The sequence below is a fragment of the Sciurus vulgaris genome (genome assembly GCF_902686455.1).
Source record: "Sciurus vulgaris genome assembly, chromosome: 17".
Classification (NCBI taxonomy): Eukaryota; Metazoa; Chordata; class Mammalia; order Rodentia; family Sciuridae; genus Sciurus; species Sciurus vulgaris.
In genome coordinates this window covers 35,282,049-35,295,411 of record NC_136478.1, presented here as the reverse complement: position 1 = coordinate 35,295,411, position 13,363 = coordinate 35,282,049, and the positions used below count along the sequence as shown (strand labels likewise).

General features: G+C 41.8%; 1 long non-coding RNA gene across 3 annotated transcripts in view; it reads left to right on the top strand.

Moving 5' to 3' along the window:
• Positions 1-11,999, top strand: part of LOC306647997 — a 94,480-nt gene extending 82,481 nt beyond the window's left edge. For 2 of the 3 annotated variants that reach the window (XR_013760234.1, XR_013760235.1), the window contains one exon: positions 3,251-11,999. This is a non-coding gene — a long non-coding RNA (uncharacterized lncRNA). Of the gene's footprint in view, positions 1-1,095; positions 1,145-1,810; positions 1,907-3,250 lie in introns of all 3 variants that reach the window. The other variant, XR_013760233.1, reaches the window with a different exon arrangement.
• The last annotated feature ends 1,364 nt before the right edge of the window (positions 12,000-13,363 follow it).

Sequence of the window (13,363 nt, the reverse complement as noted above, 5' to 3'; positions counted from 1 at the left end):
CCCCCTCTCTCTCTCTCTCTCTTTCTCTCTCTTCTTTTATTGGTGTCAAGATATTTTCTAATTTCCCTGTGATTTCCTCTTTAGCCCATTGATGCTTAAAAGTGTATTGTTCAAATTACACTTTTGTCCTTTTGTACTGAGAACACCACAGAATGAACTAGCCAAAGTCCATTAATTTCACTATGTTTTGGTTTGTAAGCAAACTGTAGTAATTTCTTGCACAATTTTGGAAATTAAATGTCTAAGAGTTTGTGTATCTGCTTCTAGAGACAGCATGTAAATAAAAATTTCATTCACAAACAAAAAATCAACTTTTGTGAATTTTCCATTTTTTCATTTGCTATTGATTTGTCTCATTCCATTGTGCCCAATAAAGGTAGTTGGCATGATTTCAATGTTTTACAATTTAAGACAACTTATCCTCCTCCTTATCCGTATTCTTATTCTTCTCTCTCTCTCTTTCTCTCTCTCTCTCTCTCTCTCTCTCTCTCTCTCTCTCTCTCTCTCTCTCTTTTTTTTGCCTAGCAAATGTTTTCTCCCAGAAAGTCTTTCAACTAAACTTGAGAAAAAAAAAAAAAAATATATATATATATATATTCTGCTGTTGTTGGGTAGAGTTTTCTATATATACTATTAGGTCTAATTGGTTTATAATTTTGTTCAAGTTCTCTGTTTCCCCATTGATCCATCAGTCTTTTTTTTTTTTTTTTGGTGCTGAGGATCAAACCCAGGGCCTTGTGCTTACAAGACAAGCACTCTACTGACTGAGCTATCTCCCCGGCCCCTGACCCATCAGTCTTATCCATTACTTAGAGTGGTGTATTGTGGTCTCTTATTGTTATTGTAGAACTGTCTTCCTCTTCCTTCAATTCTGTTAAGTGTTTGCTTCATGTGTTTTTGAGCTCTATGTTGGGTAACTGTCAAATCTTTTTGGTGAACTGACCCCACTTATCAATATACAGTGTCCTTATTTGCTTCTTGTCACAATTTTAAAGTCTACTTGTCTGCTATTACTATAGCCATGTATCACTTTATGACAGGAATACATTCTGAGAAACGCTTTGTTAGGCAAAACTTTTTTTTTTCATTTTGCAGATATCGTAGTGTATGCTTAAACAAATTAAAATGGCTGCAGTGTCACTAGGTAATATAATTGTATGGATCACTGCTGAGTATACATATGGTTCATTGTCATTATGTGCTGCATGACTGTATAGACTTGTGCACGCTCCCTCCCTCTCTCTTTTTCTCTCCTTCGCTTATTCTCTTCTGTGGTTCTAGAGATTGAACCCAGGGCTTTATTCTTGCTAGGTTAGTGCTCTACCACTAAGCCACATCCTCAGTAGCTGCTTTCTTTTGGTTATTATTTCATGGTTTAACTTTTTCTGTCCTTTTACATTTAGACTTAGATTTCTTAGATTCAGTTCCTTAGATTTAAAGTGAGTCTCAAACATCATATAGCTGGATCATGTTTTAAGAACAATTATTATTTTTTCTTTTTCTCTTTTCCTTCTTTTTGTGTGTGTGATTACAGATGTGTGCCACTGTGCTCAGCTTGTGCTTTAACAAATTAAGCATTTTGAATATAATTGTAAGATCTCTTTTTGAACTCGCAGGTTTGTTAATTCTCTCTCTCTCCACCCCCCACACATATACATATAAAACATGTCTAGGTCAGTTTCTCGTGACTGAATTTTTATTTTTTTTTTCTTTCTTTTTTTTTTTTTTTTTTGGTGCTGAGGATTGAACCCAGGAGCACTTAAACACTAAGTTACCTCCCCAGCCCTTTTTATTTTTTATTTTGAGGCAGGGTCTCATTAAGTTGCTTAGGTACTCAATAAGTTGCTGAGGCTGGTTTGAACTTGGGATCCTCCTGCCTCAGCCTCCCCACCTGCTGGGATTACAGGTATGTGCCACCACACTTGGCTTCTCTTTAATAATCTATTCCACAAATTTAGCTACTTTAGTCTCCCCAAACTCCAGTCTCCATTTCTTCCATTCAACGATGCTTCCTGTTCTTCCCTGGGCCTCTAGAAATTCACTCCAGGAAGAAAGCTGGGGCAATCATGGAGTTCACCTTGCTTTTTCCCTCCTCTCAGAGATCTCAATCTTTTGATGCCTTTTGCACAGTATCTGGAATTATTTGGTTTCATATGTTTTTTTTTTTAATTTAATTTTTTAAAATTCATTTTTATTGTAAACAAATGGGATACATCTTTTTTCTCTTTTTGTACATGAAGTAGAAGCCCATTTGTGTAATCATACATTTACCTAGGGTCATAGTTTTTGATTCACTCTGTTATTTTTTTCATATGTTTTTTTAATTTTCTAATTGTTATGGTGAGAGGGTAAGTTCAAACCTGTTACTCTCTCATTGCTGAAAGTGGAAATGGGCCTGGTACTTCAGAAACTGTTTTGTTTTGTTTCTACGACCACCCCTCAGGTGGTCTTTACCATTTCCTTCCTGATTATTACTAAAGCCACTTTCTTTTACTCACCAACTCTGCTGCCCAGTAGATCCATGTTCATTTCTGTCCTGTTTTACCCTCATTTTTTTTTTGGTTACTGCCTTGCTCAAAAACATTTAGAGGCCCCTGGAGTGAACACGCGTTGCCTTTTCTGCTATTTTGTCCCTTTCTTTGGGAGTTGTTCTACCCCATTCTATTTTAATGGAGATGTCAGCCTCTATCCTTCATCCCAGTTCTACCCACCTCACCCTGGGTAGCCTAACTTGGTAACCAGTTGTGGGGATAGATTGTATCAAACAGTCTTCTCTAGCACTGACGTAGGTATCAAGGAAAGAGGCTGGGGGTTAAGCTGGGAGGATGTGAGTTTGGAACCATTGAGAACCATCTTTCTCTGCTCAATATAGAAAAGTTCACGTTATAGAACAAAGTCTATAGAACAAAGACTAAAGTGAAGAAAGACAAAGAGATAGAGATAGAAAAAAAAAAAAAAAAAAGAGAATAACATTGGTAAATCCCTCGGTTCACCTGTACGTGAAACCAGCAAAATGCCACACTTCACGGTTCTTTGAGCTAATTAATTTCCATTTTTCTTACTCTAACTTGGGCTGGGGTTCTCTTAACTTATGTCTGAGAGAATTTAAGTTAAGAGAGTTCTGTTGGGTTTTGTAATAAAGCAGGGCTTTAGAAAAGCTACTCACTAATCCCAGATTTTCCTGCTTTTGGTTCTCTGTGCTGACATTCCTACTGGAGGCCCCACTCTATGATTATCATGCTCCTCCGAGCATTTTGGAAACAGCTCCAGCTCCAGAGCCAGAGATGCCTGGATTGGAAGCTTTTGCTGCCTCTAAGCTGTGTGATCTGAAGGGTCAGTGCCTATGTTCTCCTTCCTTCCCACTAAAGAGGGGAAGATGTAGGAAGCCCCGTGGTACCAGCGAGCATTAGACTTAAACATAAATTGTGGAAAATCCAAGATGAGAATACTTTGGACAAGGTAAAAGTTCATTGCTTTCTCATCTAAGTTAAGTCTGGAGGTAAACAATCCAGGCTTCACAAAGCCAGTGGGGAGCCTCTCGTACTGTTTTTCTTCGCTCTGCTAACATATGGCTTCCATTCTAAAAGTTCTTCCCTCTTTACTGAAGTCACCAGGATGTATCATGCAGTATCTGTTATACCCACCCAAGTACATGGAGATATGGTTACAGAACTAGATGGGCATTTTTCTGGGTTGGAAAATTTCTCTTCAGAAGGAAACTTTCTACAGGGCATGGTGGCATGTGCAGGTGATCCCAGCTACTCTGGAGTCTGAGACAGGAGGATCCCAACTTCAAAGCCAGCCCGGGCAACTTAGGGAAATCCTGTCTCAATATACAAATAAAAATAGGCTAGGGATGTAGCTCAGTGGTAGATCACTTGACTGGCAGGTTCAAGGTCCTTTTCTCAATCCTCATGCTGGAAAAAAAAAAAAAAGGAAGCTTCATTCCTGTTGTTTCACCTTAGTTAGCAGAGTTTGCCTAGGTAGAAAGCGGAGTGCTCTTTGAATCTCTAGTAAGTGGGAAGAGATGTGACAAATGACCACGTGAGAGTAGCACATAAATTGAAACTTTATCAGCTGGGAAAGACAGTGCTTTGCTTAAAATGATAAGCTTCGACATGCTTGTGGGATGGGGAGGAAAGCTAAATGATTTAGGCACTCTAGGAATATGGGAAACAAAAAGCCTCACAGTTACCTGGAATCTCTAGGGTCCCCTTCTCACCATCTGCCACGCGTCTCTCTATTCCTCTGACACCCCTTTATGGCCTCTCATGTCCCATACCTCTACTCTTCCTAGCCACTTATTTCTTTTCAACCTATTTAGTTCCTACTTCCTCCAATATATCTTCTTATCAGAGCAAGAGGTGTCTTCCGTAAATATAATTTTCATTATATATTGGTAACTTGAGGGTTTGTCTTACATCCTGGCTGCTGTGTTTTTGTCCTTAGGACCCATCTCTTTAGGATCCATGACCCCCAGGATCATGGAATAATGTGATTTAAGAGATCAGAAGAGAGATCACTTGATAGTTAGACTCTGCTATAGTTTGGATTTGAAGCAGAGGGCTCAAAGGCTTGGTCCTCAGCTTAGTGCTACTGGGAGGTGATGGAACCTTTAGAAAGAGGGGTCTACTAGAGGGAAGTTAGGTCACCGGGAGCATGTCCTTGAAGGGGATATTGGGATTCTGGCCTCTTCCTCTCTCTTTGCTTCTAGGCTGCCATCATGGGAGCAGCTTGCTCCACCATGTGCTCCCCACCTTGATATCCTGCCTGTTGACAGGTTCAAAAGCAACAGGGCCAACCATTCAGATGGAAACCTCCAGAACTGTGAGCCAAAATAAATATTTTCTTTTTTAAAATCAATTTTCTCAGGTGTTTTGTTACAGTATCAGAAGGATGATCGACATAGACTCTCAGAAGATTTTATTGATATTTAATAAGCACTCTATCTTTGGAATTAAGTCAGGCTGTAGGTCCTACCTTAACCTTAGAGACAGAATGGGCTAAGATATTGATAATAAACAATGCTGAAAATGTTAGCTCGACACAACAAACATGTATATATATATATTTCCATGCCAAGTTGGCAGTGCCAGCTGGCAAGGGAATCTTTCCCACACAGACTCTCAGGGACCCAGAGTCTTCACCATTCTAGAGCTGCCACACCTTGCACAGAGGGTCCTCTGTATACCTGAGGCTGAAGAGAGCAAATCCATCCCGTGAGTTAGTTCTCCCCTAATCATAGTATGAGTTTCTTGAGGCCCAGAAGTGTGTCTTATATTCATCACTTTGTTTATTCTCTCAGAAATCTGAGTGAAAGATGGTGTTGAGGGGAAGCTTAGCTAAGAACCCAAGAATACCTAAATTCTGCTCACTGTTTTCTTCCAGATCCCCTAGGAAAGAAACGACAGCCAGTGGGAAGCCGACACTTGACTCCAAAGGCAGAGGATTCTGGCGAGCTGGAAAGAACAACATGGGAAAGCCTTTAAACTCACTCTTCCATGGAAATGTAGTGGAATATGGGTCTTGCTTTGCTTATGTGGTCCCTCTGTGTCAAGACTTGAGGCTCAGTTCTTGAAGAAGAAAGATTTACCCCTCCCAGAGCCAGAGGACTCTTTAATCAGGTAATTGAACCAAGAAAAAGAGTGCTAAGTTCAGTGCCTGGCACCGGTGACCTCAACATGTGCCAGGGCTGGCACCACGTGGGCAGGAGGGGAGGAGGGTGACTGGGGATGTTCCATCCGGGACTCAGCCTTGGCCTCCTTATTCCATCTCCACCTGTGCACAGACCTCCCAAACCAGGTGGCTCCTCCTTCAGCCCAGTCAACATTCACCACTCTGACAGGTCTGGCGATATTCCCCATCCCTGGACAAGTGAGGAGGAGGACAGGGAGAAGAAAGAAAAGTGGTTTTAAATATTTTTCCTTCCAGGCAATGTATTAATTCATTAAAATTAATTAATTTTAAATGTTTTTATTGAGCTTCTCCTATGGGCCATACCATCCTCACAGTCACCGCACCAGGACTGGGGCAAATCGTAAATATCTAATGACATAAGAGGCCCAAGTTTTTATTTCTGTTATTAATGCTGCATATTTTCAGTATTAAGTGCACTTGGCTGCCACCCACTAGGGTTCTCAGGTCACAGTGTTGATGACGATGACGAGGATGACAGCAGGCAGGTATTGCTCATTCAGTGTCTGCTGTATAGCAGGGGTCGTGTTAAATGCAATGGACCCCTTAATTCTCACAAGTCAGAGTGCCAAGCTACTACTCTCCATTTTGCAGGTAATCTGACTGGGGTTCAGAGACATAAGTTTGTTGACTTAAAGACACACAGAGCTGGGCGTGGTGGTACATACTTGTAATCCCAGAAACCGGATGGGAGGATCACGAGTTTGAGGTCAGCCTAGGTAACTTAGTGAAACCCTGTCTCAAAATAAAAACTTAGGCAACTTAGCAAAACCCTGTCTCAAAATAAAAAATAAAAGGGATTGGGGATATTGCTCAGGGGTAGAGCACTCTTGGCATTTATACCCACTACCCCCTCACCCCCAACAAATTTAAAAGAAAGAAGATACAGGGAAAGTAACAGCTAGGGCCAGGTCGTCTGGGCTCATAGTTCCAATTCCTTCCCTGCCTCCTTGAGGGAGAGCAAAGGTCCAAATTTGTTCCAAAGAGAGTTGCACTTCAACTTTCAATAATAATAATTTTTTAAATAAATATTGTTTTAGTTGTCAAGCAATCTTTATTTTGTGTATTTATATGCAGTGCTGAGATTCAAATCCAGTGCCTCATTCTTGCTAGGCAAGTGTGCTACCCCTGAGCTATAGCTCCAGTCCTCAATAATAATAATTTAATAATAATAACAAATCTTACTCATTCTAATACTAATAAAGTGCATACTTTCCATGTTCCAGATGCTGTTCTCAGCACTTGGCTTATTTTTTATAAATGAGTCCTTATAACAGCACTTGGAGACTGGTGCTGTTGTTATTCCCATTGTGCAGATGAAGCAACTGAGGTTGACATGGGAAAGAGGTCAGGACAATGAGGTAGAGGTGGATTTGAGCTCTGCCCTAACTTATGTGTTGTGTGAACTTGGTCAGTTACTTTAATCCCTAGGAACCTCATTTGTCTCATCTGTGGAATGGAATAATTACTGTGCTCTCTCTCTCTGAGCTGTTGTAAGGACTGATGCCAAGGAATTGTGAGGGAGTGCTGTAAACCCTAAGATGCTGTACCAGTCTGTTTTCTGTTCCCATAATAAAATATTTGAGGCAATTCAACCTTATTAAAAAAAAAAGAGGTTTATTTAGCTCACAGTTTTGGGAATTCAAGAGCTTGGCACCAGCCCAACTTGACTTTGGTGAGGACCTTGTGGTGAATGGCGGCTGTCAGGAGTGTGATTAGATGGAAGAAATCACACCTTGAAGACCAGAAAGCCAGAGAGGCTGGAATCCCACAATCCCTCCCAAGGGCGTGCTACCACAGACCTAAGGGCCTCACACCAGGCTGCACCTCTTAAAGGTTCAAACTTCCAACACAGGAACCACTGGGGAAAGATAGCATCCAAATCACAGCAGAGCCCTTATTTGAGACAAGCTCTGGATCATTTGGCTGCTTTCATTGGAAGGAACCGAAGCTTGCAGTGAAGCCACAGTGAGGTTTTACTACGAGGATGCATGTGTTAAAATGGAGACCAGAATCAGACTTGGTTCCAAGAGCTACTGAAGAGTCAGACTGAGGCACAGTTCAGGGACTAGAAGGGCTGACAGCTTTCTACTCACTGGGTTATTTTAAGCCCTCAGTAGGAGTTTGCAGATATGCCATTTTAAGGTAATATAACATCTCCTAATATTTGCTTTGTCATTTCTCCTATGACTGACACCCTTCCTGCTTCTGCGCCTTACTCTCCCACGTATCTTTCTCTGCCTGGTTACTTCTGCATAACTTCTGTTCACTTACAGCCTTCAGAATTAGGCTTTATTCACCAAATATTCCAAGTCTAATTCCTGAGAGATAGAATTCAACAAGCTCCAATGGCCCCACTTCCTCTTTTTTAGTGAAACTTTTCCCACCAGAACAGCTCTCGGGTCAATGTCCACCTCTGATGCAATTACCTGTAGCTGGAGGACAGGGCTGTGGCTACACTAAGTGCTGTCTTTGATCACTCACTCACATGAAAGCCTGCTATCATGTTGTGAGGGTGCTCAAGCAATGCTTTTGGGAGGTCCAGGTGGTGAGAAACCCGTGCCTCCTGCCCACAGCCAGCACCAACTTTCCAGGCTTCAGAGAGCACCTTGGAAGGAAGTCCTCTAGTCCCTCAGTCAAGCCTTCGGTTGGTTTATCTCCAGTGGACATCTTGACCGTAACCTTACGAGAGACCTTGATCAAGAATTACCAGTTAAGCTGCTCCTGAATTCCTGACTATCAGGAACTGTGAGAGATAATAAAAAGTTTATTGTTTCTTCAGGCCAGTAAATTTCACAGGAATTTGTCGTGTGGCAATAGATAAGTAATGCTGAGTGGGTTTTGAGGAAAATAAGCATACACTTGCAAGATGCCAGTGGAAGCATTGTAAGATCTTCAAGCAAGGGGAGGGTAGTCTCCTACATATAGGAGGAGATACTGCTCCTTCCTACGAAAAAGAGGCTCAGAAAGACAAGGGTTTACGATCCTCAGTTCTTCTGGGTTCACCCAGATATCCTATTTCAAGTGCAGAGTGCCCCTCCTTCCCAATCAGGGCTTTAGTTTTAACACGTGAGACTTGATGAATTGGAGGATTCAACAAGTCGTCATTTAGCCACTCATACAGTTTAATTCAGGTTTTCCTACCAATCTGGTTTTGGTTGCGAGAGAACCTGCAGCTGCAAGAAATAATAATTTATTTAGGGCTGCCATCAAAACTTTCTGGTTCTTCGATCATGACTTTAGCTGAATATTTAAAGCTCTGAGTTTATCATTTTTAAAATCTTTTCAGTGCAATTAGAGGCAACCACCTCACTGTATGATCCTTGGAGTCATCGCTACCACTTTAACAGTCAAGGGCAGCAGCAGCCAACTTGGGCCCAACAGAACTGTTTCCGCAGGGACTCCATCATGACCAGTTACAGGTGATGATGTGGTTCATCAAGATGCCCTGCCCACAACTGGTTACTATTACTCACATCTCCTTCCTCAAGCGCTCCATCACTGCCTTCAAAGCCAAAGGACATACCCAAACCAATCCTGTAATTCTATCTTTGAGATCAATTTCCAGAGGTTAAAAAAAATCACATGAATTTTCTTATATTAAATATTAAGTTATCCTTTTAAAAGGAACTTAAAGAGTTGGACACAGTGGGGCTTGCCTGTAATCCCAGCGACTTGGGAGGCTAAGGCAGGAGGATCTGTCAGGTCAATTTGAGACCAGCTTCGGCAACTTAGAGAGGCCCTAAGCAACTTAGAAAGACCCTGTCTCAAAATAGAATATAAAAAGGGTTGGGATGTAGCTCAGTGGTAAAGCATTCCTGGGTTCAATACTCAGTACCCGCCACTACCCGCCCCAAAAAAAGACCTAAAAGGCAAAAAAGGGATGTTAAGGTATCAAAAGGTAGTAACTGCAGAAAGCATACATTACTCTTGGAGGCTTATAAAGCAAAGTTAAGAAGGTAGAGTTATTGGAACCTAGACTCCTGTAGGAGGGACTCTGTGGAACTAGAACTCAGAACTCAGAAGAGAGTCCTGCCAGCTGATGTGACATGGTGGATCTGAATGGATGAGCAGGATGCAATGAGGTTATTTCAGGGAATGTTGGGAGGGGCTGGAAAGTGGGACCGACTATCGCTGCTGGAATGAAGGGCTAACTACTGGTGTGATGCCAACAGGAAACAGCAAAACAGGCATGAGTGCCCTACCAGAAGCCCCTAACATTGTCAACTGGCAAGGGAGATATTAGTTTGCAGAGACTCAGTCCTACATCCCAGGCAAGGCGTGGCAGGGTGATTAGCTGTTAAGAAACGCTCGTTTAACCTGAATACTGGCCTCTGACGGTCATGGTGTCTGTTAGCCCTGATTGGGATGTTGAACTACCAGGATAACCCCACAAAGACAGAATTTTACTTTGTATGGGGGTTTCCTTAAAACTTTGCCTGAAAGCCAAGGGCAAGGGCATAGGAGAGACTCCAGGCTATTTTATTTTCTTGTTCTCACCTCCAATGACCTTCTCTACCATCTTCCTGCTTCCATCACTGCTCTGCAGACAAAGCAAACTCAGGTAAGGGCAGGGGTAGGGCACCCAGTTGCTGGCTGGCTACACACACACTTGAACCAGTACCCACCCCAATTAGAGCCCAAGACTGCACTGCACAGGACCATCTTTGTGCTTTTAAGTAGCATTAACAGACTCCCTTTCTTTTTTTAGCACTTAAACTTCCTTTTCTCATTAGCACGGGTCTTTTAGATGGGGAGGAAGGGGCAGGAGAGCTAATTAGAGAACCTGGATGACTTTGCCTCCTCCCCACAACCTTTCCCAAACATCTGCCCCGCCTGCCGAGGAAGCCAGAGCCTGCTGCTAGCCGACTTCTCTTTTGAGAAACTATCAAAAAGCATTTGCAAATAACTGTGATTGCCTCCAAAATGGAGGAAAGAAGCACATTTTCCAATTACAGCCTGGGCGATTGCTCTGGCTTGTTTAATTAATGGAGTGTGCATCTGTTTGCTGAGGCCCTTTTGAATGTGTTTTCTGGAGTTCCTTAATTAGTTACAGAAAGCTGCAGGTGTACTGGCAGGGGAGAACAGCAGAGCTGGGACGTCTTCCAGAAGAGAGAATCTTTTTTAATGTAAATATTTAGTCATATGATGATGAGGTTCATTTTAAAGTTCTCTTTCCTATTTGGTTTGCGTGTGGTGGTGTTGGAAGATATATTCAAGCTTCATTTGGATTGTTGACAAAATAAATTGAAATGGAAGAGACCAATTTTCATTATGACAGACACTTATATGCAGTTAGACCATTACCAGAATGACAAGTTATTCTCATGTTGTCACTGTGAGACTGCTGCCTAGTTTTTCAGGCAAAAATGCTTGCACAGGAGATGAGATGTTGCATGCTAATTCTATAGATGGAATTGCAATGTGATGCATGTTATGTGGAGGGAGCCGTGTGGGGAGCCAGAGAGGTTTTTTCCTTCTGACAAGTGAAGATTGTCCCGACAATGTGATTGTGTCAGGAAACTTTATCCTCCTTGTAACGGTTCATGAAAAATTGGGGATGTTGCCTCTCACTGCAGTAATTATCACCTCTGGATTTGAGAGACGATGTTACCCCCTGAAAGATGTTCAAGGGTGAGATTAAAGAGGCTGGATGCTTGAATGTGTGGGTGCTAGAGGGTGGGGATGTGCCCTCTGACCTCTTGAGAGAGGGGTGGGCAAGCTGAGGTCCTACGGGTCAGATTTGACCCACAACCTGTTTTTTAAATAAAGCTTCCCTGGATCACATATGCTTCCATTTATTTGCATATTGCCCTTGGCTGCTTTGGAGACAGAGGCAGAGAAGTTGAGACTGTATTTACCATCTGGCTTTTGGTGGAAAAAGTTTGCTGACCTCTACTTTATAGGGCCACTGTGGTCTACTGGAGAAAGCTTGGAGACAGAGGCTGAGGCTTCTATTGCCTCCTTTCCAGGCCTCTGCTTCCAGATCTGTAAGTTCCAGCTAAAATTTCTTACTCCTTGTGTCTTAGAGTGCTGTGTGAGATACAGAGGTGGAAAGATTTTTCCACTGAATTTTTATGTTTTCACTTATCGCGAGCAGTGAGTAAGAGAGGAATCAAGTTTGGTTCCAACAAGTGGATTTTATTCATGCAATGCACACTCAACTTTCCTAATAATAGCAAGTCACAAATACATTGAAGATTCACTCCCTTGTTCACCTAGAGTCCAATCCCCATGGACTTACTGAATGCAACGTCTCTTAGCCAAGAAGTCAGTCAGCAAGACTGAGGGAATACTTCTCAGCCATAGCCCCCTATAAACTGGAGGCTGGGTGGCAGTCATCACCGCGGGAGAGGTGGTCTGTCATCTGGCCTCAGTGACAAGGGTCGATCAACAATCAGTGATGGAGTGGACAGCAGCCGGGGCAGTCAAGAGACAAAGCAACATGGAGTCCTCTGGTCACAGTGCTGCTGACAGTTTGCTCCAAAAGTCCAGGGGGTTAAGTAGTGATTTTCAGCCCAGTCATACTCTGGTCTTCATTGATAAAGACCAGAACACGACTTATACTAGGAGCCCCTACTCAAATTATAAACAAAAGTTCATATTGGCATTGTTTAGGAGTGTCATCCTGCCACACAGCAAGTTTGTCACCAGGCGCCTTTATTTTAGTTTTACAAGTTGAGGCAAATACCAAAAACAGCTTATTATTACTATATAACACACAGCTATAGCATTATTTCCTTGTCTCATTACATGACTAAAAACAGTCCATGATTGAAAAAAAAAAAGAAGATATGTTTTCCTTCTTTCCATGTTATGAACGAACATTAGGCGAGTCTCTGAAACAATACATTGTGTGGATTAGGCACTTCAGTTTCTGACTCCACGCCCACATCATTTGCAGCATCTGCAGGACAAAGGCTCCTTTATTTCTGGGAGAAGAGATGGACAGATTCAGAGGTCTGAGCAGCTCACTGTGGCTTTGCACATCCTAGTTTTACTTTCTGATCCTCTGCGTTTTTTTCTTTTACTCCTTACCCACAAGAGGAGGCATGTCCACCCTATAAATCTTTTTTTTTTTTAAATCAGGTAATGAGAACTTATATATATATATAAATTTTTTAAAATTTTTATATATTTTTTATTGATCATTTTTTATTGTAAACAAATGGGATACATGTTGTTTCTCTGTTTGTACATGGAGTAAAGGCATACCATTTGTGTAATCATAAATTTACATAGAGTAATGTTGTTTGATTCATTCTGTTATTTTTTCCCTTTCCCCCCACCCTGCCCACCCCTCTTTTCCCTCTATACAGTCCTTCCTTCCTCCATTCTTGCCACCCTCCCTAACCCTAACCCTAAACCTAACCCTAACCCTAACACTAACCCCTCCCACCCCGCATTATGTGCCATCATCCTCTTATCAGTGAGATCATTCATCCTTTGGTTTTTTGAGATTGGCTTATCTCACTCAGCATGATATTCTCCAATTTCATCCATTTGCCTACAAATGCCATAATTTTATCATTCTTTATGGCAGAGTAATATTCCATTGTATATATATATATATATATATACCACATTTTCTTTATCCATTCATCAATTGAAGGACATCTAGGTTGGTTCCACAGTCTGGCTATTGTGAATTGAGCAGCTATGAACATTG